General features: G+C 43.7%; 1 protein-coding gene across 4 annotated transcripts in view; it reads left to right on the forward strand.

Annotated features, from left to right (window-relative positions):
• The first annotated feature begins 2,018 nt into the window (after positions 1-2,018).
• LOC118792089 (signal-induced proliferation-associated 1-like protein 1) overlaps positions 2,019-26,622 on the forward strand; it is an 83,276-nt gene continuing 58,672 nt past the window's right edge. For all 4 annotated transcript variants that reach the window (XM_036549795.1, XM_036549798.1, XM_036549799.1 and 1 more), the window contains exons 1-3: positions 2,019-2,247; positions 19,932-20,061; positions 26,515-26,569. The gene's annotated coding sequence lies outside the window, so the exon portion shown is untranslated. The remainder of the gene's footprint in view (positions 2,248-19,931; positions 20,062-26,514; positions 26,570-26,622) is intronic.

Consider the following 26,622-nt stretch of genomic DNA (forward strand, 5'->3'; position numbering starts at 1 on the left):
GAATTGGTCCGCATTGACCCATTCTGGGCTGAACAGAAGCGGCAGAAGTGCCAGCGAAAACCTGTCACAGCAGGAGTTCACACCTGCAATACTGTGGTCATCCTCTTAAGCGAGCAAGGCACTTTCCCGCATCCTCATTGTTCCTCAGCTATGTGTTATCGGTGTCACTAGACATGTGTAACTCCACACTGTTACAGAGCCGCCGACTCTGATCTGTGTCTGTGTGCAAGAGAAATGAGAAGAATGAAATCCTGGATGCGACATTATAGAATAACATCTCTTGGAGATTTCCCACTCTCTGCCCACTATGAAATTCTAACTGAAATCACAGTAGGATGGAAGACACTAGCAGGAAACCCTTTGTATGTTTTCAGGAAGAATTGAACTTATCTCTGATATACAACATGAAGTGTTTTTATACTCTTATGTTCCAAGTTTTTTTTTAATCTGCAAGGGATGTTAGTGTTTAAACCCCCACTGTGATATGCTGCTCTGCTGTGAGAAATGGTCTCTTTTGTCTGATTTAATGGAGTGAAAATCTCATGTGCCTTGTTACAGGGAAGACTAAAATGATTACATGTATTTACAATCACTGTCTTTTATTTTGGCTCACACTGTCATTCAATATCACGGTTGTCTAAAGACAAAGCTCTATGAGCTGCGATAATACACGTCAAGTACCTTCATGAAGGTATATCAGCAGCAACGTACCAATAGTGTGACTGTACCTCTGGTTAAGACACAATGGCTGCAATAATTGCTTCACACTTCTGCTCTGCGTAGGTGGCATGGCAGTCATCACAGTTATGGTCAGATGCTATGCCCCCAGAGAGGTAGCGATCTATTCTATCTTTATTAGATTAGCGCTTCCTAATCCTGAAGCATTCTGAGTGGAAATTGGTCATAATCACAAAAGCGATATGCGGTGGACGGAACTCAACACTTTAGTATCTACGGAGTCGGAGCAGATTAACGCGGCAACACGAGAATGCTGTAATATAATTTATGACTTCAGCCCTTCGTGGGGCATCTGCTGTGACAGTGGGAGCTCCTTATGTGCTCCAAGCTCTCAATTTTCTCTACACACTATAATACTCAAGGGACCGGCCTCTGCAAGCCTCTGACCAGCTCTGTTAGCCTTGAGCTAGCAAATGATATGCAAACCATAGTTTTACCACCATGTTGCGTGCACACCGTAGATTTACCAGTGGATGGAGGCACCTGAGTATTTTCAGATAGACAAATACCCCGCCCTCAAATGTCTGTAATATAGTTAAACGTCTGATTGGTGTGCAAGAAGAGCATATACTGAAGCGAGTCTTTTTTGTCTAGAAAAAAAGAGTGCATTTTAAATTGATTGTCTGAATTTAAATCTAGATTTGCATTGATGCGCCGCTCACCAGCACGGTGGAGTCGACCGACGTTCAACTTATTTTTAATTTGCTTCAACATGTGCGATATTATCTGTTTGCGATATGCGAATCCGTTTTATTAATTAACAAAATAAAAGTTTTGGTCATTAATATAGCCCTGTGTCTCTGTATTATTGCTAAGGATGGAGAAAAAAAAACAGATTTTCTACACAGTTTATTAATTTGCCAAGTTAATCAAACGGCAGAAGCCTATGGGGTAATTAAAGGAATCAAGGGAATGCATGTATGAATTCCATATTATTATAAATAGTGCAGAAGTAAGTATCGGTGAAAGATGAGGCTAAAGATGCAGTTTTTCTCTTCACTAACTCTGTCCGTCCGAAATTTGTCTGCCTTCTCATGTCGAATGCACATCGCATTGCTAAAACACCTGTTGCATACTAACTGCAGCGTTGCAATCTCTCTGTTGCCAGAGCAACGTAGCGCAGGGGTTATATCCCCGTGTAGGTATTTATCCCTGCTTCGTTTCATATTGATCTCGCGTTTCCCAATTCCATTGACTCCGTCCTTCTCGCGAGATTCGAGAGGGTGGAAACTGGATTACGGTGACCTCATCCCTCCAGCGGCTGCAGAGCGAGGCGGAGCTGCAACTTTGTATGAACTTCCAAGTTACAATTATTGCAAAAGAGAAACGGAGAGGGACGAGCTGCCGTCGGAGTGCAGGGGCAATTTGAGAGTGCGTGGAGAAAAGCCTGAATGCTTGAAATCTTCGCCTGTGTTTTCACGCTGCTGGAAATTTGTGATTGAAGGAGGGGGCGATTGGAATTCCGTAGCCGTCCAGCTATTACATCCAAAACCCCCGAGGGAGCCAAAGGTGAGTTGAAAACGAGGTCTGTTTGCAATGTCTAGGAGAGGGGTCGTTTTTAGTGGACGGTGGTCAATATGTGCAATATTTCGTTTCCGTGGACATGAGATGGAAACGGATTGGTTCGAATTCGGTGTTAATCACCCACCGGTAGCAACTTTAATTGTTTATTATAGTATGAAATAAGTGACAGCTCTATACTCTACCTAATATTGGGAAAGATTCAAAGAGAAGGGAACGCTGAAAGGTAGCTAAACACAGACTCGCTAGTTTATGGTTACCGGCCAGCCAGATTGAGTATTGGCTATCTCCCGCGACGTGATACAGGCAAACATCATACGTATGTAGTCTGGATCTACCTTGCTCCACATTATTTTACGTGTATCAAAGCAAACTGGTATGTGTGAGAAGTAGCTCGGGGCTAAATAATTAGTGTTCAATGGTCCATAGCCCAAGCCCGGGGTAACATATGCAAACCACCTTACTTGGGACTGGATTTAGGGAATGCTAATTGCTGGGTTTTATTATATAGTAAAAATTAATGGATCATTGGGACTTGTGTGTAGTTTCTTAGTTTCATGAACATTTAATTTGAATTAAAGTGATATAGGTCTGTCTTGCAAGTTACTTTGAACAAAAATGGCCCACATAGTGAAGTACTATTGCAAGTGGGTTTGAATAATATGGAATATCGCTGAAAATATCGCTGAGAACGTATTGTTTTGTTCTACTGTATTGTTCAAATTGGGTGATTCCACACATTCCAATACATTTGGAATTTCGTTTATTTTAGCCTACGCGTCACAGATCGACATCGGGTAACATGTAAAATCATTTATTCTGTGCAGAAGTTTAGAATTCTTACTAGATAGAGATACTTATTTTTGGTGGTGCTGGTATTATACTTTTTGCCCGTTGTACTTTTATCTCGTTTCAGGTCACAATTAAACAACCATCATTAATGGTTTGTAATGATGGTTGTGTTATAGGGTGACTGAGCTGGTAATAGAATATGAAAACGAACACGATGTCTTTTGGCCTTTGCAACAGTAAACACAGGATGAGATCAGCTAATTAGGTTTTGTTCTGTACCTTATTATTTCTACCATGCTAATATAATTGCCCACTGCCCCCACAGCTTACACCTGCTGTCTACGGGCACACTCCCAGTTCTGTGAAGACAGTGCAACCTAAACGTGTAAAAGGGCAGCAATGTGGTCCATTGTTGAAGAGCACCACTTGTAAGACAAAAGTTACCAGTATGATTCCCTGGAGGAGAATTTTTGGCTAAGCACTTTACCCCAATTCTGTCTGTAAATATCCAGCTTTATAAATGTATAATATATAATAACTATGTAAGTCACTCTGGATAAGAGTGACTGCTGAGCAACTGTAATGTAATGGCACTGAAAGGTAACATTGTGATGAATGAGGTGTCTTGGTGTACCAGATATTTTTTGTGGAGGCATCAGATGGCAAGCAGAGATGCCCGGTAAGATGTCTACCGTGGAGCTCTCCCCTGTTCATTTTGGGTCAGTTACATCACCGCGCTCCACAGTGCTGTGGTGTGTGGGTGGTGTGTGCTTGGAGCACGTAGCAGGCAGTAGAGATGAAGAGTGAGGATCGGGCCCTTTGTGACAAGATGCCCTCGTGGGTCAGTGACTGAGCTGCGAGCTGTGAGGTCAGCAGCTAATGGGTGGAGTGTGTTTTGCTGGGCTCCAGCAGGAAGTGTTCGAGTCCACTGATGTGCCTTCTCTCACACCCCAGCCATTTTCCTTCTGGACCAAGTAACCTCTGAAAAATCCCCCCATCAGCAGGTCCCAAAGCAGGGGATGGCAAAGCCACACTCACTGTGGTGGTCCTCCTCACCCAGCTTAGTTTATGCAGTTGCCCAGGGGCTCATCAGCTAATTACTTTGACCAGACGCATTGTTGCTGGCAGAGCCCCCTACTAATGGCATACCTCTTGAGCCGTTGGAGGCCTGCCTGTGGGACCGTATCAAGTAGGCTTGGGTTCGCGTGGGAGATTTACTCATTAGCCCAACAAGTGAAGACTAACCGGGATCCCTCGTAAAAATGCAACATGCATCCCCTTATCACTAGATAAGTCCGGTACCAACCGACAGGAATTAAAGCGGGGCATGTTTCCTCTCTGGCTACATCTAATCAGACACATTGGCAGGCGAGGATTGCATCAGCCCACTGCCACAGAATGCCAAGGATGCGTCGCATTGGCAGCGGAGCATTGCAGTGTTAAGTAGCTTATTGAGAGGCAGTGTGTAGGTGGTGGCACACTCGTTGCGCAACACATGCAGAAAGAAAAAGGAGGGGGAGAGCGCCTGGGCCGGTGACTGACAGTTGAAGGCTTAACAAGTGCTTTTCAAAAGGAGAGTGGCTGCAAATTGTATAGGTGTTCCAGCATGAAGTGGATGTGGGGTTAGACTAGTCACTCATGCTTGACTAGAAACAATCAGTGCTTTTTGTGTCTGTGTGTGTGTGGTTTTTTTTTTTTTTTTAAACGATCAGCTTTGTGGGGTTTTTAATGACCAGCTGAGTGTGGTTTTCAATGATCAGCTGTGTGCGTTTTCAGCGATGCGCATTTTGTGCAGGTTTTTAATCAGAAGTTTTTAATGTGTCAGTACTGTGTGTGAATTTTATTGGTCAGTTGTGTGCAGTTTTACATGCAGAGCAGAAAGTGTCTGGTAGTACATATGCTGTCATTGCCACACTAGAGGGTTTTCATGCCTCTACCACCCTGGGTTGGGGCAGAAGCAGGTTTTAATTCAGGCATAAAACTGAATGACTCACCACCTAAGATGCATAGATTTGCACTTTGTTACATAAACCCATTGGTCAGGACTGCAAGTAGGGCAGGAGATATTTGGCATGGCTAGGAGGAGGCCAAGGTGCTGAGGAGGCCGGTGAAAGGACCTTTCAGCACCATTTATGTCTCTCCTAATTCCATTTCCAGATTTGCTGCTGTATAACACTTCCTACTCCTGCTGTACTCTGCTGTTCACTCTCCTGTGATAAAAGCCCTGTGCGACACACTGCGTTTCTCATGAGGTTGTTGCCAAGAATATTAGTTTACAGTTTCAGATGAACAAAAGGCCTCTGTGAGGTATGCAGTGTTGCTGTGATGAAAGAGCATGGTGGGCCTGCACAGCACTTCTCTGGTGTCTCCACAGGAGCTAGGCTGGGTCTCGCCAATGTAGAACAACAGCGGAGGGTGGAAGGTGTGCGGTGTATTTATCAAAGTTCAGTAGCAAAAGACAATCCTCAGTAAAAATACATTTTGTCAATGTTTTGAGTTTATGTTGATATGCTGGATGGTATATTCTTTGTTTTGCAGAGCTAAACAACAAAAACTTAGTGCTATGTAAGTGGTTTTTGCAGGGGATTGAATGTACAGGCCTAAACACAACCCTACCAATGACGGGGTGAGAGATTGGGGGCCATATGTATCAATCTTTGTGTAGAACTTGCAGTAGGAACATGTGTACGCAGAATCCCATGATTTGTGTACGGAGGTTTTTCGTCCGAGTTATCAAACACCACATACACCTGACTGTCTTCATAAATCTGAGCATAAGTCGAGTCAGTGTGAGACTATGTGCACATGAACGCGCTTAACATCCACTCCCATAATTGTTCTTTTATGGACTGAGACACGCCTTTAATTGAAACGACACAGAAGTGAAGTTTCGGTCAAAGAGAGTGAGAGAGTGAGAGAGCTGCATGGCATGAGCAGAAAGACAGACAAAACGATCTGATCTTTTTTTTTTTCTTCTTAATGACCCTGACACTGTTGGCTATTATTTTGTTGATTTTAGCAGCCATATCTCAGTGGTTAGAATCGTTCATAAATTCTATTTTGCGTCTTGTAGACCTGCGCTCCGAGTGCTCTGATTCCCTAAATTGTGCAGGGACACTCAGGTTTAATACTGGCTTCACTACTGCTGTGAAATAAATGTATTATTTGATTTTGAAACAGTAGTCTTGTTGTTATTTAGCTTTTCAGAGGCTATTGCATGGTTAAATCAATGAATTTCATTAAACCTACCACCAGACCAATTTTAGGTGGTGGCCTGGCAATCTGCCCCAACTATTCCTATTTCATATTATGGCCATGAGGCACAAACACATGGAAAAGGTAAAGTAGGGAATAGTTCACCTCTAGTCAAAATGCCACTATATTGCCACCCGCAGGATGAAAAAAATGCAGAAATAGGCATAGCAGGATGATAATCTACTGTTTTACTATATAAAAAGATTTGTCCCCTCGCCATTTTTAACTGCCCCTTCAGTCACTTCATCCTGGCACCAGGACGGGGCGCAATAACACTCATCAACGATTGACACAAGACCCCTTTACTTGCATCACCGTTAGTTCCTCTTGGTGTTGCCAATCTGCAAATTACAAATTTTATGCGTACGCCACCTCGAGACCATGGCAGAGGTACGCATGTTTTCGCTGGAAGTATCTTTTCATAAATACTGTTTTATGTGTAGAAAAGCATGATTTTAGTGTGTATGCACCGTTGATACATGTGGCCCTGTGTGTATTAATTCTTGCATTTTGTCTGAGAGAAGGACATTGAGGACTGAAAAATGATGAGATATCATCAGCCAGTCAATTATTTCCCTTAAATTCTGCTCAGTAAGAATAGTGGTGCCTTTGTCTTATTTCTTTCCCAGATTGTGTTTTTTAAAACTTAACTGAAATGGCCTTTTATGATGTAAACAACTGCTAATCACTTGATAACCCTATTCAAGTTTTATTGCACAGAACCTCCAGCTCTTTCTTAGACTAATGTTTGCTCTGATTTGGACAAATGGGAATATAGATCTTGTAACAGGTTGATAAGCCTGAAATGAAAATAACTGTGATGACCAAGAGCTCAACAGCAATGGATACTTGGATAAACACTAGAAATGATGATTAAAAACAACAAACTAATCATGTAAACATTAACAGATGGAAAATCAAATAATTATCCAAGGAAATAGCCATGAAGTTTAATGAATTTAACAGGTTTGTGGTTGCTAGACCAACCTGAAGATTACTGTTCTGTTTCATTGAATCCTGTAGCCTGCTCTGACAGTGAAGTGTGAAGTGGAATAAGGTGGACTGGAAAGAGTGTCAGGAGCCCTGTGTCATTACAGCCACAGCAGTATGGTGTGAACAGGCTCCTTCAGGGGAAACGTTATAAACATAGTGCTGTGTCCTTTATGCTGCACTTACTGTCACAAGATGGCTCCTTGGGAGGAACCAGACCAGGAAACAAACACATATGAAATAGCTATGACATCTGGAAGTATGTTTCCAGCAGTATTTCAGTGTGTCTAAGTCATCAGCATCTACCTGCTGATGTTAGCTAGAGGACCCTGTCTGATTTTAATAGGGTCCCTCTCCTTGGTGCTGTGTGACATGCTCACATTATCCAAGGCAGCCCACTTGCCTCAGTCCTGCGGATCAGAGAAAGCTGGGGCTACACCTACCAAATGCTCTGCCCAGTATTAACCTGAATATTCGAACAATCACAAGTATGGGTTTTATCTCGAAATATGAATGTTGTCATTACAATAACATAAATGTTTTAAACATGCCCCCAAAATGTGCATCTGAATTATGAATGTTCCAGAATGGAAAGCCCCTGAGCTGTGGCAGCTCCTGAAAAACTGAGAAACCTTTTTTTTTTCCTGAAAACACACTTTCATACGTATGTTCACTTGTTTGTGTACACACTTGTCATTGAAAATGGATGTTTGTGTCTAATCTCTCCAAGCATATACTAGGCCTAAGTAGCTTGCACCATAAAACATGGCTTCTGGTTTTTCCAGTTTTTTGCAATCCTGAGGAGTTCAGGATTTCCATTGTGTTGATTGCATTGTTTTATAAAGAGTCAAAGTTATGTTGCTTGCTTTGTGTTGCTAGCCAATGTTTATGCAAATTTAACTGTCGCAACAAAATATGTTTCTTGCTTTCTATCCCCTTCCTATGTACATAACTATATTTCATTGCTTTGATTGTCAAGTACTGTTTCTAATTAGGTTAACCTTACTTGGTACTATCTGTTTAGTTTCAGAGCACTGATAAGTATTACTCAAATAATTCAACGTTACTTTGGTGTGGTTCTAGCATTAGCAATACAATAAATGTCTTTGTAATCAGGTAATCCTTTCAATGCCATAGTATGAAATCTTTTTCCTCTTGTTATCTGGCACGCTAGTGAACTTGCAAACAACACTACCATTTGCAAAATGGACAGAAGCCCCTTTCAGACATGCACTGAAAGCCAGAACTTATCTAGCCATTACCCGGAGGAGCTGTATGTGAGAACGCAAATGTCCAAATCAGTCGGACCGGACATGAGACGGACATCACTCTGTCAGCTCCCTAGTACAAAGTCCGTCTAATGTTGGATTGAGTCCACGTGTGAATAGAGCAGGTAATTTTACGGAGAATCCACAGCGAGCGCATGGGCGTGTTGATGATGTTTCTATCATGCGACTGGCGCGAAACCGAAAGAATACAAACATCTGCTTCGTACTCTTTTCTGCTTGCCTGTATGTTGCTTTCCACTCTTTCATTTATATTGCGGATATGTCCAAATACATGTTATTTTGAGTCCAACGATTGTTAAAGAGATAGTTAGCTATAGCTATACTGCCAAAACCTGTCTCTTACGATGATTAATAATGTTGGTTAGTAGTTTATTACCTGGTTAGTAGCTAGCTAAGCTGTAGCTAATAGTGATAGGTATAGTGAGATAGGTGAACTGGTGACCTAACATTACATAGCGAACAACAAAAACTTACCTTCCTGTTATAATAAATGTATAATTAATAATGGTGTAAGAGACCGTAGTTGATCCGTGATCCGTATGGATCCCCCCACCCCCGGTTCGGCACGCATGTGAACAGCAGATTAATTGCAGTTTTAATTGAGTTTTACCATAATAGTGTGAAATACAGTTTTACTGCCGCTGTTGCTTTTTAAAGTAATAATTCCCTAAATCTCGGATTTTCAGTGAAAAGATACAAGTGCCATTTTAAAAACCAGCAGTCATACAATAAATTAATAATTTTCTGGATATAGTTTTATGTTTGCAAGTTTATTTGAACATTTGTATGAACATCTTTGTGTCTAACTGTGCCAGCTAGCTAGCTAAGTGACTAGCTAGTTGCAACTGACGTTAACTTGCTAGCTAGATAATACTGCTAGCCATCTAGCTATCATGAAAGCACTAGCACCCAGCTTCATCTGTTCAAATTTTGGACACAGCCTAAGAACAGCAGAACAAGCGCTTAACAATTGAGTATTGAATATTTTAAGATTTTATTTAAACATTGGACATCTTGAATGTTGTTTTCATTTAAGACCATGGGCAAAAGTTCCTTGCTTTAAGTGTTCTTTAAGTAATAAATGGAAAGCAAAGTTATATTTGTCTCCCTTTTATTTGCTGATCCGAAAAATGATTCGATCCGTGAACTCATGAATACCTTTCACTCGTGAGAATGCAAGTGGCGTCTAACTGGAAAATACCACGAGGAAATCTGGACAATTTACAATAACAATTTAAATGAACGTTTCTAAAATCGCAATGATTTCACACGACAATGTAACATACTACAAATGTAATCATTAATGGTTACATACTGGGTACTACACTGAAAAATAGCATGCAGTATACAGTATATAATTGTGTAGTACACTGTACAAAACCTGCAGTAGGCAGTTTCGAATACAGCCACTGCAATTTCTGCAGCGTACTTTTTGCGTCATTACCTGCCTCCTGCACGCTCTACCCAGGCGCCACCCCTAGCCTAAAATGAACAGAGTATTTCCAGTAGGTGAGAACATGTCTGACATGGACAATCACCTGTTGTGTGCTACATGTGTGAAAGGGCAACTCTGGACAATGTCCAGACCTGGTTCTGTGCACATTGTCCGGAGTTCATATGTGAAAACGGCTATGGACTCACTCCGACATGAGCCGGACTTTTTATTAGGGAGCTGGCAGAACGAAGTCCGTCTCATGTCCAGTCCAACTGATGTTTGTTTGCTGCATAGTTGAGAGAATGCAGGTACTTCAGCATTGGTCTAGTGAATGCTACACAATTTGAGACAGGGTTATCTGTGTTTAGTTAGGTGCATATGAGCTGTGCAGCCTTGAAATGTATCAAACCAGATTATGTAGTTCTAATAATCTGGGGCTATGGTTGTGTTAATAAGAATAATATTAATCATAAAATAATAAAATGCAAAATGTTACATCAGTGATTGGCTCAAATAATCAATGTAGTGAGTGTAGTTCTACCACCCAAACTCAACACTGTATGTTTTCTGAACATTTTACCAAATATACAAATGTACAAAATTTTCACTGGGCTCTTGATTGGCTCAGTCTGCAAGAATCTTATATGTAGGTGTTACATGCCAGGAACATGAGTAAACCAAGCAAGACCACCTTAGTAGTTTTTCTTTTGGTTTCTGTATTTTAATTTGGTTTCTGTGAGTTTAACTGCCTGTTCAGCTAAATGAATGACAGCAGCATTTAGCCTAATAAATTTATTATATCTCTATTAAGGCTACTTTTGAAATGTTTTACTAAGAGTAAATGCATCAAAACAGTTGGAGTGTGATTTATTTGCACTTTTACTGTGAAAGTAGTAATTATGATTCGCAAGACTTGACATCCCGGGTAAGGCAGAGAAAAATACTAATACAAATACCAACAGCATTGTTCTTGCTGTTGGTATTTCAGTGCCAAAATTTTGGAAGCGGCACAAGCCTGCTCTACAGGTGCTGTAAGATGTATCTTTTTCAGTAATGGCTTCTCTTCTGCCACCCATCTGTACATGCCAGTTTTGTGAATGGACCATCTCATTGTTGATGTGTGAACGCTCAGACACAGCTTTGCAGATCTTTCAGGTTTATTGCTGTTGTCAGAGCAACATCCTGAATCGGTGTCCTTCTTGCCAAGAGGCCCCATTTAGGACAGGTGAGGAGGGTGAACTGCTCTGGGAAGTGTGTAGACGGTATCTTCCACTCCTTAATAATGAAGTAAGCACAGTGCCTTGGAAGACGCTTTGTATCATTCTGCTGCTCTGTGCCTCTCCACTTCTTTAGTCCTGACTGCTTTTTCCAGCCCCTTTGTCTTCATGCTTGCTTTGTTGAAGCACTGTATTGAAGTTGGAAAGTGCTTCTTATAACAGAGGGAATGTGTCTACAGGTAACACTACTTTGAATGCACACAGGTGGAAATGAGTTTGCTGATTTTGTGACCTTTCAAATGGATCGTTTGCACGAGAGCTGATTTAGGAGTGCAGAAACAAAGGAGCTGATTTCTTGTGCAAGTGAGAACAATCTTTTGCTCTGTTAATCTTATGTATATTTATGCATTAAAAAATGTCAATTTTGTGTAGATTCCACTTATAAAGTCTAATTTGAAAGCATCATGAAATAAGTTGAGGTAGCAACGCTATTTGTAAGTGAGTGAATGCCTCTACTTTATCAATTTTGATTTCATTTTGCTGCTAGCTTAGTCTCAACGAGACTGTCTTTTTTTTAATCTTATGATGAATTATTTGAACTTAAATTCATTGCCACTGGAATGAAGGAATTGTCGGCGGATGGCTGGTTATGCACTTCCGAGAAAGGAATCACAGATCTGCCAACACAAAGATCTACTTAATGGTCTGTGTCTTTTTGCTGCCAGCTTCTCAGCCACTGAGAGACATGCTCAGACCAGTCACCGCTTTTCACCTCTGCAAAGAAGAAAAATGCTGGAACTTCTCAGCCATGAGGCTCACTGCAGCCACAGTGAAGTCAAAATGTCTCTTTCCGTCTGCCTGTGTTCTGGTGGACCTCCTGAAAGCACCCTTGTCGGTTCATACATGAAAGGAAGGCAGTGAAGTGATGCTGCGGACAATGTTCCATGGTAGCTGATGAAAAGGGAGCTGATTTCTCTCTAACAGCTTGAATTAGTGGCTCTCGCACAGTTGTGATTTATAAAAGTTCTTTCTCGACCCCAGCGGCACTTGGTAATTACAGGCCTGTCTTCCAGGTTCCATTTTGGGTAAAATCTCAGATCGAGCCACAGCCGCAAATTTATGCAAGCGCTAGGCAGAAAATCACTTTTCAGTGAAATTTCAGACATGAGTCCGCCCCTCACCAAATGCTAACAGCCTCAGTCAGGGATCAAGGGTTTCTTAATGATTGCAGGCAAGTTGCACATTATAATTTCTCTCCTGTTCTGATTTTAGCTCTACTTTCAACTGGGGTGAGTCAGAATGCATCATTTAAAGGCAACAGAGGATTGATTTTGTCTGATGTAATCAAATAGGTTGCATTTATTGCATCTTAAAGCATTCACTGTTGATTGTCTGAGACCTCAGTCTGTTTGATGCAGGCTGTAGGAAGGATTCGGACCTCAGATCTGTGGTTCACCATGACCCAGTAAGTGCTGACTCTGGTTGCCACGGTACTGCACAGGTGCACAAAGGATGATGCATCCTGAGATACAGAGTGAGAATCCCCCATATATGTTCAGATGTGCTTAGAGCTTCCTGAAATCAGGCAATTGGCTGAAATCAAACAGGCCTATCTAGAGGAACATGAAAGAGAATCGCCTTTTCAAGATTTTTGTCTGTGACCTTTTCTGTAGCTGATTATGCCATGACATCTTTCTGTTATTGCCTTTACTGAGATGTTTAATATGTTGAGTTGCAAAATTTACTATTGTCATCCTCACTTATTGAATAAGTTGACAGACTGCGAGCAGGAAGGCAGAGAGAGCACATGGGGATGTCTGTTTCAGAAGCCTTTCTTCAGTCTGAATGGGCATTCAGTGAAAGGCGGAGGAGTTGTGGCTCCTCACTGAAGAACACCAGGCCCTCCTACCGGATTGTTTGTGTGAGTGCATGAAGGGTCAGAGAGTCATGCCTGAAAATGTGGTATTCTTGGCATGTGCTGCAAATCTGCCCAAGAAGTTAAACAATCAAGAAATAACAAATGGAAAGCACTCCATGGCCTCCAGCTCACAATGCACGGTGCTCTGTGGCTCCAGATGGATTGGAACTTTTCAGCATCAGCGTCACCTATGGAAAGGAAACTTCAGTTATCAGAGCAAATGGAACAGTGCACCTGCCTCCTGCGGTCTGTCGTAAGGCATTTCTGACAACATCTGGGCTCATGATTTGAAGTTGCACTGAAATTGGCAGTTTCCATCAATTACTTTCTTACTGTCTGTTGCATGGGCAGTTTTTCTGTAGGAATAATGGTACAGCCATGATGCCCTCATATGTTCCAGTAGTCATAAAAGAGTATGGTATTAGAAATTCAGTAAGAGAGCAGACCATGGAGAGGTGGCATCCCTAGTTTAGTCCTGTTCATTGATTAACATGGAGCCCTGCTGGAATGTATTCTGGGTTTTGAACTGAAGCAGTGTGTTTTTTAGAAGAAAAGGGTGGAGATTTTCAACACTGCTCTGATGAGGAAACTGGAGTCATTCTGGTAGCACAGTGGAAAAGCTCTCTCCTGCTTGTGCTAGCCTGGTTTCAGCTCTGCAGTGGGAAGAGGGTAGGACTGAGAGCTGTAGAGGAAGAGCAAATGTAATTGTTTGGAGTTATGCTATCATCTGCACCGGGTTTTTCAGTAGGAGCACTGCATATGTGAACAATGATTTAACTGCTTCGGCTTCACACTTTATAACTTAAGATGTGTTGAGGGGTTTGAAACTATAATACGTCAAAAACTTGGCAAAGACCCCAGCCAAGCATTGAATATGTGCTCAAACTGTATGCACCAATATTAACCTTGTTCAGCTGGCTGGAATGTTTAGATGTACACCGTCTATACTCAGCAATTAAGGCGGGTATCAGTACAGCAATGAGTTATTTTTATGGTTGCTTTTGTTACACCTGAGTGTTTAACGGTACTGAGATTGACTCTGAAACCCCCGGAGCAGAGACCCAGAGGTAGGTGTTGGCTGATGAGGGTTAATTTTGGTCGTGATGTCCTCTCCATCTGTGGTGGCCTTGTATGCACATTAACATCTTTCCAAAGCTCTTTCTGGTTGACAGTTTCAGCTGGAATAATGTTTCGAAAGGAAATGGCTGCTGTACGCCAGAGCTGCTAATACCAGGTTTTATTTACATACTGCTGATAGCAGCAGTCACATTTGGTCGACCTCAGATGGTCCACCTGTTCAGAGAAGGGGTCAACTTGAATCTGTTTTTTTTTTTTTGTCACGTTTGGGAGTGTGTGCTGCTGAGAATGCCTGGACCAGCTGGCCGAGTTTCGTGTTGGAAGGACAAACGTGAGTGGCAAGCCTGCAGCCAGGCGAGAGTCAGCTAGTGCTACGCTCCCATGGCGTCTCTGTGCAGCCCCAACCAGCTCCTCCACATCTCAGAGAAGACTGCAAAGTCATTTGGCCGCTCAGCCTGCTGCCAAATGACCACTTCTCGTCATGCACTTGCTGTAGAACTGGACAGAGAAAATTCCTCTTCTTTGTTTTTAACGAAATCCAGTCAGCAGTAGCTGTTTTATATATTGTGTTTTATACATTGCCTTTTTGCTTTGCTTTGTTTTGGAATCATAAATTATACATTAGGCTCATCTCATAACGACATCCACTGCATTTGCTCAGAAGCCCTGAGGCGAGATTAATGCAGTCCTCCAATACACTCACATGCAGCCAACTGCAGTGTTTCACACTACGAGTCACAGTGCAGTACATCGGCATGGGTGCTCATTGGAGGATAGGTGCCTTAAGAGTTGCAGGGTGGTTTTGGAGAGGTGAGAGGAGGAAACTCTGGCTGATATGCTCACACCTATCCCCAAGCTTTGTTCTGCTGCTTTTTCTTGTCGGAGACAGCACTGGGACCTCCTGTTACCAACCAGAACCTTCTAGAGGGTGGAAGGAACACTGCAGCTGAATATCTGGTCATAAACAAATATCTGTACTGGTAGTCCTGTGAATGCTAACACAGTGGATTCAGGTCTCTGGGGTGAGGCAACCAGTGACCACTAGAGAACAAAATTTGACACCCATTGTATCTTTCATACATACATACTGATAGCTGATAATTGTTAACTTTATCTTTTAGCTGACAGGATCCTTCACCAATGGAACAAAGACGTCTGGATGAATGTGTCTGGATAGTGCTTGTGTGTCCCAGCTGAATCACAGCAAGAGAGCTCTGTGCACAGTGACAACAAGGTCATCTCTTTCAGTGACACAGAAGAGCTGTTCTGTCCAGCCACGACCACCAACCCCTCCCCAACAGCCACACGCACACATAGAGAGTACACATATGCACACACATACAATCCTAAATTTACAGAAACACTTGATAAATATTTACTTTTGTGGGTTTGGATGTGGTTAATAAATGACAAGACTGGACACCTTTTGCTCTTTGTTTAGGTACAAATCATAACATGTCTCTGTGATCATTTATGTTGACATTTATTCCTCAACTGAATTTTATGCTTTGTTTAGTGTACTGACCGCAAAAGCAGCTCCCTCAGGGAACACATCCAGGAATCTCTGGGAGATTTCATGGCATAATTGTGCTTAAAGAATTCTGTAATGTTCCACATTGCTGTGTGATTTGTAGAGGTTAGCTTGGCAGTGTCTGATTTCCAAGTGTGTTCTATTGCACAGTGCTGGAAGTGTGGGTGACGCTTCCCTTGCCAGGGAGATGAGCAGCCATCTTATTGCCAGTGTGTGTGATTGAGTCTGAATGGCATTCAGAGAGTCTTAGCTGTTGTGCTACATTGCGTTTATTTTATCCAGACTAAATCTGTGCAAGGACTGAATCTAAACCTCTGTGTTGAAGCCAGTGGCATCTTCTGAAGTCTTTTTTCCTCATGGGGTTTGCGGTGACTGAAATTAAGCCTGTTTAACAGATGAGGGGTTACAGGAAAGCCCAAAAATCAGCTGTCCTTGTTCAGTGAAGGCTCACTGCCCTCCAGGTCACCTGAAGTTTTTCACAGGAATGTTTGCAGGTATTAGTCAGGGCTGTTTGTGTGATTGACGCTTAATGAGAAATATACAGTTAGATGTGTGATTTCTGTCTTATGTACCTGACTGCTGACAGCATATGGTGGGGTTACATAAGCAATTATGAAACTGCTGATTGCTCCCCTCTTTCAGAATTTCCCACTGGAGATCAGATTTTTTTTTCTTTTGTCCTCAAAAATGAGGTGTAGACCCATTGTTTAGTGTGTGATCTCTTCAGGCTCACAAGACAGAGATCTAATTCATTTTGCTATTTAGGCTACATGTAGAACAATATAGCTCTGATTTACTGTTTATGTTGCTGATTGTGCTTAGTGGCTGTGGGAGGAACAGAACTGTAGGTAGTGTAAATGGTACAGAGAATCCACAGTTCACTGCCAGATTTTTTCCACAGAGTTGCACTGCCAGCTAGCACCATGTAGCTATTTGGATATGACTTCATCATTTAAATATGACATCATCCAGGTGAACATCTGGTTGGTCCCACGGTTGGTAACCATTGGTGAAGATACTGCCAGGCTACTTGTTCAGTGCGGGACCCTGACTGCCGCATTGTCTGTATCTGTCATCAAGGATGTGCCATGAGGTGCTGGCCTTGGCTTGTGACTTGATGACTCTATGTTGGATGAGCCAGTCTGGAGTCAGTGGCTCTTGTGGTCAGATGCCAGTGTGTGACGGGATGGAAGGCCAGTATAGTGATAACTGTCTGTCATCCGCTACCCCCGGATCTCCTGGATGGAGGCCCGGCTTTGTCACCTGTCTTTCGTGCTCTGCAACTAGTGCACAGTGAATCACTGCAAACCCTCATGCTGAGGAACTCGATGTTTACTGAGGCTGCTCACTGCTCCTGTTGGAGCTGTGCAAGACCACCCTGCTGCAGTGGTGATCAGACTCTTAGAACCTCCACCACACCTCCCGGCTGAGTGGCAGCCATCCTCTTGTGTTGTGGAATCATTCCCTCTCATTTCAACCACACTTTTCCCTCTCAACCTGCTTCCTAGTTTTCAAATCTTAGGATGTTTGCACACCTGCCTTTGATGAAGCACTTGTATTTTAATGAAGTAGCTGTCTGGAATATTCTCATGGCCTAACATTAGCGTTACTATAAGGAGGTGGTGGTGGCAGGGTGAGCCTTAAAAACCAGGTGAAGCTGATGAAGCTTTTTCCTGACCCTTGATTGACTGCTTGCTGTTTGTTTGCTGCACTTGGGATTTCATTTCAGGAATCAGCAGCTTGTGTGCTGAAAATACATCATTAGCACCATGGGTGTTCATGTTTTCTCTTGGGCTGTAAGTCATTAACAGATGTGTATGTGTGTGTAGTTAGGGGGGGAGGGGTGGAATACACAAGTGTAGAATTTTACTTTGATCAAACACCATGTTAAAGGACCTCCCAGCAGTTGAAGAGCAGATGGTCCCTCACCGACTGGAGGGGCTTGGGTAGGATGGGGGGTGGGTATGTTTGGGGGAGAATGAGCCTGCAGATGTGGAGGCCACTGTGTGCAGGAACCCCATGGGGGGAGGTTGTGTTTGGGCCAGAGGACTCTGGACATGACCACTGAAGATGTGCTGGCAGGTTGCATAATGCTGGAGTGCTGCCTCATTAGCATGAGCCAGCATTGTGCACTCCTCCTCCAAGGCCCTCCTGTGCAGGATCGCAGCAGCAGAACCCTCAGGTGAACAGAGTCTTCTTGGGGAAGTGAAGAAGGAGCAGGCCATATGACTCCGCACAGGAGGCCCCCTGTCATCCCTTATGAAGCCTCGTGACCCTGCCCATGGCAGGGCCCAACAGTCTGCTATGGTGTGCGAAGTTAGCTGCTCTCCACAGTGCTTCTGCTCCCACGCAGCACAGGCCTGGTTATGCAACCGTGATGCTCTGCACTGCAATGCCTTTCTAAACAGGTTTCCCTTTTCAGGAACTGTAGATGCTCTTGGCAGCAGTGTGGTGTAATGGTAAGGACCTGGGATCATAATCGAAAGGTTTCTGGTTCGATTCCCCACTGGGGCACTGCTGTTGTACCCTTGGGCAAACTTAACCCACAGCTGCCTCAGTAAGCATCCAGCTGTACAAATGGATAAAACTTGAATTTTTTTTCTGGGTAAGGGCTTCTGATAAATGACAGTAATGTAATGTAATCCTCCTAGCGGATGCTGGGAGCCAGAGCCAAAGGTAAGGAAAGAGAATAAAATGCATCAAATGAAGCTGCATGAAAGCTGGTGGAGACAGGACACAGCTGTCTACATCCGACCATATCTTGTCTCTGAGTGATGAAAGCACAGCAGTATGAGGTGTGCTGTGAGACATAGCAGCACATTCTGCAGTCACTGCATCTGCATTGTCTTTACTAGGCCGGTTCTCCTCTGTGGGATGCCACTGCTCTCCTAACCAGCACTCATTCCCTACTGTAGCTGTGAAATAACAGCTTCAATCATAAATGGTAGGAATAAGTGCTTTTACTGGCACACATAATACAGCCATCTCAGAAGTGGATTTCCTTTTTGAATGACATTTTTTCTGTGATGACATCTCATGTTCTTTGGTCTCTGGTGTGAAAAGATTGCCACACCCAGTGCTGCATTGCAGACGTGAAATTACCATGTGGACAGGTGTGGTTTCATACAGCATGATTACTCTTACTACAGTTTGTGCAGACAGTGATGCCAGTAGCCTATAGCGGCTCCAGACAGTGTTACTTGTATTGAAGGAGGAGCCTGTTTGGCAGGGACTGGGGAAATGGCATATAGAGCAGTCACTCGGAAGGGTGACAAGGTGCTGAGGTCTTGCCTGTCGCTACGGCGATGTGGCGGGTCCTGTCAGTGCACGTTCCCCGCCCACAGGATTTCCAGGCCTGCTGCTTAAACCATGGCGGGGGTGGACTTCTAAAACTCACACATGCACACACGCCCACACATAACACATGCACTTTCCCCTACGTATAGACAAATACACACACACACAGGCACACAAACATATGCACAACTCACGCATGGTTACAGGGTTGCTGTGTCTTTCATTGCGTCGTTTTCATAGAAATGGGAACAATTTGCTCTACACTTTCATTTTTCACTGTTGTAATGAATTGGCATTTCATTTAGACTGTTGAATCCAGCAGAATTATTTACTGTAGAGTATACAAGAACATAATACAAAATAATAAGCTGTCCAGATATGGAGGCAAGGCATGGATTATTGGTTTTAAAACAGAACGGAAATGGTATGGAGACATTTTTCTGCCCTCAACAACAACCAGTACATGAGTCACAGATATAACTGGCAGTAATTGCTGCGTGGTTCCACCCCCCCCCCCCCCCCCCCGACAATTGCAGTCAGGCCGTAATTACCTCCAGAACTGATCTCAGTGAGTTGTAATGGTGGGCACAGAACTGTTCTTTTGTTTTTGACAGGTAGCGAGGCAGAACTCTTCCAGCCGAGCTCTGCGGGAGGGGCCGCGTTGTGTGGGAAATGACCAATTACTGGCGCATTTCACATGTGCTATTATTGCCTGCATGTTTTTTCAACAAAACACAGTGATCATAAAGTAATTTTTGGTTTAGTGCCGGAAGAGGTGTAGGAGGAGTATTCCATGATGGTGAGTGTGTGATCTGGGTCGCCAGGTGGCCATGTGAGGGCAGAGGAATCACACACTATGCCTCTTCCACAGGCCTGCACAGAGGATGAAGCTGTCAGAAGTGTTGCTGTGCAACCAGGTGACAGGTGGATGATCCTGCTCTCTGGTGGCCAAACAGCAGTCTGTAAACCTCCTGCAACTTGGATTCACCTTCGTGCCAAAGGTAAACAGACTGTCCTCTCCGTATATATGTGCAGATGAGGTCATCTCTCCTTTTCTCACCTCTGTGGTTCTTTTGCGTTATTTTGCAGGAGAGCTACAGAGCTGTATTATAACCATTTCTGCTTCCCAGGGGAAGGTTAGTTGCATGGGGTCGTTGTGTTTGTGTGGAGGGTGGAGTCTGGTAGCTGCCAGGGTTACTTGAGCTTCAGCAGAGCTGCTCTCGCAGGGATCCGGAGCTTCAGCAGGACTGCTCTCATAGGGACCCTGAGCTTCAGCAGGACTGCTCTCACAGGGTTCCTGAGCTTCAGCAGGACTGCTCTCACAGGGACCCTGAGCTTTAGCAGAGCTGCTCTCACAGGGACCCTGAGCTTTAGCAGGACTGCTCTCACAGGGAGCTCCCCTATGGGAGGGGACTCTGAGAGAAAGTGGGGGTGAACCTCTGAGTTGTTTGAGTTCAAAATGTCTGTCAAATGTACAGTTACCTACCCCCATTGGTCCCTGCAGAGAAAAGGAAAAGCACAAAGAAGAAGACCTAGGTATACTGTTGTGGGTCACAGGGCGAGGCCTGCAGACCTCTCATTGTAATTAAGCAGCAGGACTCCAGAGTCTTACAGAGCAGGATAGAACAGGTCAGCAACACACCTTGGCCAGCATTCCAGTCTGTGCTCACATGCATAATTAGGATGCCCCAATGAGGTGTTTGTCACCCCCTGTTCAGTGTATGCAGGAGCTGTTGCAATATTCTGTGGAACTTCTGAACCCAGGTGTAAGTGCTGGCAGCTATTTGAGAAAAACTGGCCCACTCATCCTCCCTCGAGCGCCGCCAACCTCTGCCGGGACCCTTAAAATAAATCAGAACGGGAAGCATATGTCTTCATGTGGCCAACATGACAGCACCCATCGAGTCAAGGGAAACCAGGAGACCTAGACAAATAAGAGGCATTAAAGTTTTGTTTGTACTCTTATGGACAGCTGAGTGCACAGTGGGAATTCTCTGCCTTGCCTGGGTGATGAGAATGAGTCTAGTTGGCGGAAAGCTTGATTTCCAGCCCTCTCCCTGGCCTGCTTTTTGGGTTTGGAGTGATTTATTCCTCTCTGCCTTGGCCACAGCTTTTGCAGTGTGTGTCAGATCTAACAGTTCTCAGGCATGCAACATACAATGGAGTGCCTTCTCGTCTCCCTAGCAACTGCTGCAGAATATTAATAATGTGCATCAGTGATGAATTCGTGGGCGCTCAGAATTTCTGCTCTCTTGAACCATGCTTGGTACCAGTGTTCCTGTGTGGGATCCAAGCTGGTGCTAGAGATAATGGTGTGTGAGAAGTTAACTGTTCTGCTGTGAGTTGCCATGTAGCTGAATCTGAAGTTGACAGACATGAGAGGAACAGAAGGCAAGAACACTGTGTAATTTGATACAAATCCAGACTTGACTGCTGTCAAGAGTCTGGTAATCAGGCTACCAAGGTTGACCGTTGCTGTTTCAACAGGCAGAACCACCCCAAACCCCACCCCTGCTGAGGAATTGGTATTTGATTGGACGGGTGATTTTAGCATTTCCATGCCATAATTGTATCCCATAATACCCCTCCCCTCCTTTGGCAGTGGGAATGCTCTGATTAGTGTGGTTTCTATTTTTAGTGTTACAGTGAACCACTACAGGATCCATGAGCAGAATTAGACTATCACATGAAATCACCCAAAACCTGCCTGTCTTACATAGTTGTGGTACAGTAACGCAATTACAATATTGTGGCCATTGTAAAGGAGCTGGCATAGGCGAGCTCTGGTACTGTAACGCAATGCCAGTGGCTGCTGTAAAGGAGCTGGCACAGGTGAGCTTTAGTCTGGGAGATGCCTGCTCCTCTCAATTTAACATCGGATGCTGCTGCTTGAACTGTGGGGTCACGGAAAATCCATCCAAAGTTATTTTTCCTGGAATTTATTTTCTAAGACTGCTTCAAAGCTCTTTAATACTGCAAGTGTTGATCATTTTTTCTGGGATTGGGAACAGCTGTTACACTCAGCAGGCTATGTGGCTGCTAAGTTGCACATTTGTTCTGGATTTTCCTGATGGTTCTGCTGCTGCGAACCTCCACAGGAAGGCCTTGGAGGAGGAGTGCACAGAGACCCTGAGCTTCAGCAGGACTGCTCTCACAAGGACCCTGAGCTTCAGCAGGACTGCTCTCACAGGGACCCTGAGCTTCAGCAGGACTGCTCTCACATGGACCTTGAGCCTGTGCTGAGCTCCAACACAATGTTAATCCTAATTTAATTGTGGAAAAAGCCATCGCATTTTAATGTCCCTAACTGGGGAGTGTGGATGGTAGAGGGGGGTTTTCAAACTTGGTATAGTCAAAGAATGTATTTTTTTATTTTTTCCTCAAACTGCGTCTCAACCAAAACACAAAGCCATTGTTCTTGTCTCCTTCCTCAAGCCAACAAGGCTTGAAGTTGCTTCTGTATGTCAAGCCCTCACAGGAGAGAGAACAGTGGAATTGTGGGCAGTTATTTCCACTGTCTCGTACTGTGGTAACTGCTATCTTCACTGATCTCTCATGTCTCCAAATGCAGTCTCAACCGAGCCTTTCAGCTTGCAGAAAGCTGGAGGACGCAGCCGTGTGGTCTCTGTGGAAAGCTCCATCAAGTGGGCTGCTTTAAGATGACGTGTCTGCTGTGCATTGTTTCCCCCCAGCCTGTGCGTAGGTGTGGCAGAAACTTGACGTCGGTAGTCTGCCGAATGTTTTGACATCCTGTGATATGAGCTAAATAAAGACTGCCTCCGTTGAATGCACATCATATACCACGCTTGCTAATTCGAAGTCCATAGATAATTTTAGAGTGCATTTAACTGAATAATCATTTCACAAAATATCTGGCCATTAACCATTCGTTACATTGAAAGGGTGTTGTCTGTCACTGCTGCATTCAGAGCAGATGGATTGATTGCAGCTGGGTAGAGTCGACACAGCCTGACACCTCTCTTTGCATGGCTGGCCCACTGAAAGCCCATTTTGGCTGTGGTTGGAGGAGTCACCTACGTAAACAGTTGTGTCCATACATTAAAGTTTTTTGATCCTTGCTATAACAGCAATAATATGCATCTGTAATAGATTTCTTCCCTGAAATTTACTTTAAGTTAATCCAAGTGACAACATCCTGACTTCATATTCACATTTATGATATAGCCAATGTTCTTACTGTTGCACTTAACTTATTGGGAGCTTTTTCTTTTCACCTACAATCAACTCAGATGAATTGCAACTTTCTGTGGGTTCAAGGCTGTAGAGAAGTGACTGGAGCAAACCTTTGGTTCAGCCTGTGATAAAACCTCACGCAAAGGTATTTTTACAATTTAAAATAATTGTAGGTGCTGGCAACTGGCTGGTGCTGGCAACTGGCTGGACTAATAAATCTACTTCTGATTGTCTTTTTGTGGAAAACCTGAAAGCGTACAATACGTTCATCATGAAAACAAAATATACAAAACGCTACCCTATTATAAATAAGAGCCCAGTAAAATGAGGAAGGTGTGTGTTAATCTGGCTGTGCTGGCAGTGAGTGGTCGTGTGGATATCACTGGTGGAAGGGGCACTCACTCAGTAGCTCCCTACCAAAATGTCATTAGTGACAATGTCACACCACTAGGGGGCATAAGTAAAACCAGTGCACTTGAACAGTGCCTGTTCAGGTCTTGTCATGAAATGAATTTCAGAAAAACCCAAATTCTTGGGTAAAATCTGTTCCTAAATTGTCCATACTCAGCGACTAGGAAGATGGATTTTGGCAAGGGAAAAGAGGCCAGAGGGCACAGAGTCGCACCTCAGGAGTGAAATGAAGCCTCATTGAAAGAATGTTCTTGGAAACAGTGGCAGTGGGTAGCATTGGCTTTGACAGGTCCTCTCCCTTGGCACTGAAACCTGAGGACTCCATCACTCCCTTCTGTCCTGGAGAACTGCTGATGGCTCTGTGCTGGTTAAGAACAATGTGCTGGTTTTAGCACATTGCTCCGATTTGAAGCACCAGTTTGCCAGTGTTGATTTGGAGCTCCTCATTAGCTCCCCCGCTATCCTGCCTGCTTGCACCCTTGGCTTGCAGCAACGTAGATGTGCCCCTGAGCTGAGTATAACCTCCCTGCGGCCCATACAGCAGACAGCACAGAAACGGCAGCGTGAGCTCTTTTGGCTCATCAGGCCAGATGGTGGGAGTGTCCTGGGTGCACTGCATGTTCAGCATGTTCCTTTCGAACTGTAGGACAGGTACAGAAATAGAACGCAGAGCCAGGTCCCCCTTTGTAGCCAGGAGCGAAAGTGTAATTTTATGTGAACACACTGGAAATCAGCACTTCCTCTGTGGAAGGTGTCCCCAGTGATTACAGCCCTCAAAATGCACAGAGCATTCAAGGTCTGCACTACGGGGTGTCATTATAGAGCACTGGCCTGACTCATCTGTGTACACTTCTCTGGCTGTTTATACCAATTTGTTTGACATTTCAGCCTTATACCCCCATATGTCATTAATAAGGAGTTAGTATGATTTGAGGTATAGGATGTTTTCAGTGTCTTTTGTCCTGGTTCATTTAAACCATGCTTCTGGAGGTTTGGGTTCATTACCATTAACAACCACATTAATATGCAGGGTTTACACTCTGCCCTGGGGGTAATGGCGCAAGGTGTCTCACCCAATCAAGGTGAATCTGGATTTAAATGACGGGTGATCATCTGTGCAAAGAGCAGAAAATGAGGTGAGGGGTGGGCAAAGATAAACAGAAGTGAACCATGGCTCTGACGGAACTAATACATCCTGTATTGAACAGGGGTAACTGATTAGGGAAGAAATTATGCAATGTGTTTTCTCCCCATTTGTACATGTTCCTGTATATAAATGTACATATATGTTTAATGGGGAACAACATTGAGGCACAATTGAAATGGTAGGCTAACACATGCACAGTAATGCATGTGAGTCATTTTATGTCAAGAATGGTGGTGTCAAAGCTCATGTGCTGCAGATCCTGCAGGAACTTTGAGGCTTGCCAAGTTTAGGGGACATTTGTTTTTGCCTTTGAGATATGACTCTGTGAGTGTCTAGCTGACTGGGATGTATCACCCTGTGCTCGGTCTGAATGCTCTCATTATATGAACCCCCTCGTAATGATAAGGGCTTCACACATGAACATGAAGACACACTGGAGGTCTGTCCTGAGGAGCCATTAGCGCTGCTGTTTATGAGGCGATAAGGGTGTCTTTTGCCATGTGACCTTTGTTTGGTCACTACATGGGAGAAAAAGTAATTTCTGACCATAGAAGGCTCAAAAGCTTCTATGTATGTTTTTACACAAGCTTAGAGCACTACATGACTGGTTCCCTTTGCATAGAGTGACTCCAAAACAACTCTCACAACCTTGAAAAGTCAATATACCTGCTCATTCAAAACTGACATGACATTCTGAAAGAATCCAGAACTGCTGGTATATCCTGTTTATTCGGGCACATTTTGTTAAGCTGTATTTGTAGTGGTCACAGACACACTGCACTGTAAGATCAGCAGTTTATAGGACAGGCTGCAGTAAGAAGTAGTGTCTTCAGTCACCTACGGCCCAATCACCCAAGTATCTGGTGTCCATTTCACTCACCTGTTTCAGGAGCTGTGTTCTGCTTGCCTTGGTCCTGACACAGAGTGCTATTGTGTGTGCATCTGTTTCTGCTCTGAATAGTGCTCTGCTCTGAGTGACACACTAAGGGTGGGAATTAATTCATATTGCTGGGAATGTTTCATCTATATGTATTTAGGTGAGTCACAGATTGAAATCAGGTGTATACAAAGCACAGAGACACCAGAACACAGACTCGAACATGTCTTTGAGCAGGTGCTAAAATAAGCAGCATTTCATCTTATGAATGCACAGATGTTTCCATGATGCTTTTTTATAGCTTAGTGTGTTAATGATTGTGTTTTTTCCAGTTGATGATTTGATTTGCGATTCCATCATTGCAGAATGCGTGTTTATAATAACAAACCTCACAGATATCCAGCACTGCTGTGGTGTGTAGTGAACCAGGGCACAGCAGACTGCCATGTTGTGTTGTGAATTGGGACACAGTGGATTTCCGTGGTGTGTAGTGAATCAGGATACAGTGGATTACCCACGTAATTGTTCTTATATGGAAAATTTTCTCTTTAGACAAAACAGAAACTCTTTACAATTAGAGCTGTAAGAGTGTGTGTGTGTTTTGCATAGTTTTGTCACATGGTCTCATGTCTTTCCCAGTAACACAGCAAACAGCAGCAGATAGTCTATGTAATCCTCTTTTGAAGCCTCAATATGTCTGCCCGTTTGCAGAGAAATGCTGGTCTACACAGGATGTTTTACGGTTAGCTAATGAGTAGAATCGTCTGGTTCGCTGTTCACAATGTCCATATTTTGTTTCTAAGCATTTGTTCGCTTTCCTTTCAGATCAAACAGAGAGAAGGTGACGAGAGGGTACACCCAGTAAATCTCAACGCTTCTTGTGAGTAGCCTTTACTCTTTCATTTACAGCTTTGGATTCACACAGCTCAGGAA

The sequence above is a fragment of the Megalops cyprinoides genome, chromosome 17 (genome assembly GCF_013368585.1).
Source record: "Megalops cyprinoides isolate fMegCyp1 chromosome 17, fMegCyp1.pri, whole genome shotgun sequence".
Taxonomy (NCBI): domain Eukaryota; kingdom Metazoa; phylum Chordata; class Actinopteri; order Elopiformes; family Megalopidae; genus Megalops; species Megalops cyprinoides.